Genomic DNA, 3,494 nt, shown 5'->3' on the forward strand with positions numbered 1-3,494 from the left:
GAGCACTTTGTCGGGGCGTTGTTGGCGTCGCACTGAACGTCGAGCAGCAAGACCAGCAGTAGAAGAGTTCTCAGATTTATTGATTCTGAAGCTCCTGCCTGGGGCTTCTTTTATATGCTGTTCCGGGCGCTTGGATCCCTTCCGGGCGCCTGGAATACGACGTAGCTGCACAAACCGTGATGCTCCACGTGGCGACGACTCGGCTGGATATAATTTGCCTTCCGGGCGCCCGGACCACCTTGTTCCAGAAAACTCCTTTTTCCTGCAAAACAAAGTTAGTCCGAGGCAATATATATCCTGCAACACAGATTGTTAGCACATTTTATCATAGTAAGAATTAGCACAAATAGTATGACTTAGATTCCGTCTTTCCGAGACCGGAATCTAGTCACGATCTCGACTTAGACATCCGAAATGGATCTAAGCCGGATCGACGCCTAATGTTCCCTTCCCGGGAACGCGTCCTCGCAGTCACTCACCTCCAGTGACTTACCTCACTTACCTGCCAGACATCCGGTCAGCCCGTCGACCCGTCTGGACTTCTCGCCAAGCGTCCGGTCAGCCCGTCGACCCGCTTGGACTTCTCGCCAAGCGTCCGGTCAGCCCGTCGACCCGCTTGGACTTCTCGCCAGCTATCCGGTCAGCCCGTCGACCTAGCTGGACTTCGTGCCAGACATCCGGTCAGCCCGTCGACCTGTCTGGACTTCTCCTGCACACTTGATCAAAGTGTCAGACAACAACAAAACTAACTTAACCTATTTGTCATTCATCAAAACCTGGATTAGACCGTTAGTGCTACCCGCACCAACATCTACGTACCGCTATTTTCGGCCTTCGATCCACTATTGTCTTTTGCCATACGTGTTGCTATCGTGTTCCGGCCTGTGTACCGCTGTTAAGTGCTGGATGAATCCCTCCGACTCCATGTTGTCTTGCGCCTGATCTGCGCCGTCCTTCAGCTCTGCGCCGCCCTTCTGCTACGGCTCTGTGCTGCCCCCAGCCCGCTCTTGCAGTCCTGGTATACTTTTACATTCAATCTTTATGTATTTCATTACAGTACTATTTATCTTTTTCATATACTGACTTGAGCATCGGAGTGAAAGCTCGGGGTAACCCGGACTCCCCTCTTACGTTTTGTCTACCTTGATTTATCTTCTAGCAGTCTTACAGCATCATTTACCATGGACTTTTTGGGCTTCTCAGCTCCCTGTTCTTGACTCTTTTTTAGAATTCTAGCAATTCAGTCGACATAGAAGACGACCCATCACCCCCTCCTCCCTCTAGGTCATGGTGACTTGGTCCGCATTCAGCTAGTTCATCGACAGTCCACTCTTCTCAGCTTCCATATAAGGTCAAATTTAGCATCATCTGTGGGAACTTCTCCGCCTAATCTAGAACGTGAAGATGGACGATGCCAGAAAAATCACAATCATCACCATGACCCTAGAGGATTTCGACAAACAGAGCACCGCCACCGTGTAGGAGGAAGAAATTAGAGTTACTTATGCATCATTCTCATTTGACAAGGGCACTAGAAGCTTACAGGTCTTCGTCCTAACGAAACCCTTATTTTCTAGATCCTCAAACGATACAAGTGATGGATTCTTATTATGGTATATTCTCTCCTTAACTCCATGGGCATTCGGGAGTCAAGGGATCAAGTCAGATCCTCAATCGGTCAACAAATTGGTTTATATATATTCTCTCCTTGACTCCGTGGGCATTCGAGAGTCGAAGGATAGAGTCGGATCCTCAGCCGGTCAATAGATTTGTTTTATATATATTCTCTCCCTAACTCCGCGGGTATTCGGGAGTCAAGGGATCGAGTTAGATTCTCAATCGGTTGATAGATTATCTTTCTAAATATTCTCTCCCCAACTTTGTGGGCATTCGAGAGTTGAGGGATTAACTCAAATTCTCAACTAGTTGACACAACGATCACTGCCATCATCCGCTCGTCGTGATCACTGTAGCTGCCTGCTCGGCATTCGCTCAGCCGACCACTCGGCACAATCACCGGAGTCGCTCGCTTGGCATTCTCTCAACCGACCGCTTAATATGATCATCGCTACAGCCGCTTGCTTAGCATCCGCTTGGCAGCCTGCTCGACCGTCCACTCGGCCACCTGCTCAACCGTCCACTCGTCGCCTGCTTGACCCTCCACTTGGTTGCTTGCTCGATCGACCACTTAACACCTTCTCAGTCATCTGCTCGACGCCATCTTCCACTGCTCTCTCGGCACTTCTTACGCCGCTCAACTCGGCACTCTCTTCACCACTTATTTCGGCAATGTTCCCACAGCTCACTCGGCACTCGCCTCTCTTGCCGCTTCATCAGCACTTTCCTCTCTCATCACTTTGTTAGCACTAATCTCACTCGCCGCCCCATAGGAACTCACCTCGCTCACCACTCCGTCGGCACTCACCTTGCTCGTTACTCCGTCTACACTTGCCTTGCTCATCGCACCATCGGCACTCGTCTCGCTCGCTACTTGCTCGACACCATTTTTACTGCTCACTCGTTACCATTTTTTATAGCTCGTTCGGCATCGGTACCATCTCCTGCTCAGTACCACCTTCATCATTGCTCGCTTGGCATTATACGACGAGCCTAGCAATCTGACTCTATAGGTAGGAGCAATTCAACTTTTATGATAGGTTGTCTAGTTAGTAGGACGTGTACCTCCTTCGATTAGACTTGAAAGGGATGCTTGTGATCCGAATATATCTGGGACCCCACATGGATTAAGGAGAGTGAGGGAAGGATATTTTGGTCATTTGGGTGATTCATTTTCCTTTGGGGTTGGACGATGCCAGGGAAGGGAGGGGTTTTTTTCCATCGCCGCCTCTCATGCGCGCCTCCTCCCCTCACACTGGTAGCCTCGTCGTCTCCAGCCACTGCTACTGCCGCTACCTCCTCACAACCCTCGCTATAGGCCAGGCCACCGCCATGAATGTTGCTTCCCTCTCACGCACATCGTCATCACGAGGCTAGGCTTGCGTCGCCTCTCCATTCGGCATTGCCTTACCGACAGCCCTGCAAGTGACTCCTTGCTTCGCCTCTCCACACCGACGTCAACATCGCCCCCGTCACCCCATAGCGCTTGTCATCACCTCCTCTCATGAGACTACACGAGCAACAACCTGCACTACCGCCTCAACTAGACGCCGCCTCCATTTCTCCAGTCGGCACTCCCTCTCCAATGCCAAGGGCTCTGCCTCGCCCTTTGGGGTTGCTGCCCTCACCCTACAACCAGCCAACGCCACCCTCGCACTACAACCAGCTACCACCTCCACTGTCATATGTGTTGATGCAGTTGACACTAATGGTCAAACTTATATTTTAATGAATGACAAATGGTTAAAGTTAGGTTATGTGTGATTTGATATCTTTACCAAGTATTCATAAATTAACGGGTCTAGAGGATTTGACACCAAACTAAAATTCAGGTAGGTCTGCAGACCTGATAGTTGGTAGAAAGTCTAGATAGATCA

This window comes from Zingiber officinale, chromosome 3B, assembly GCF_018446385.1.
Source record: "Zingiber officinale cultivar Zhangliang chromosome 3B, Zo_v1.1, whole genome shotgun sequence".
NCBI lineage: Eukaryota > Viridiplantae > Streptophyta > Magnoliopsida > Zingiberales > Zingiberaceae > Zingiber > Zingiber officinale.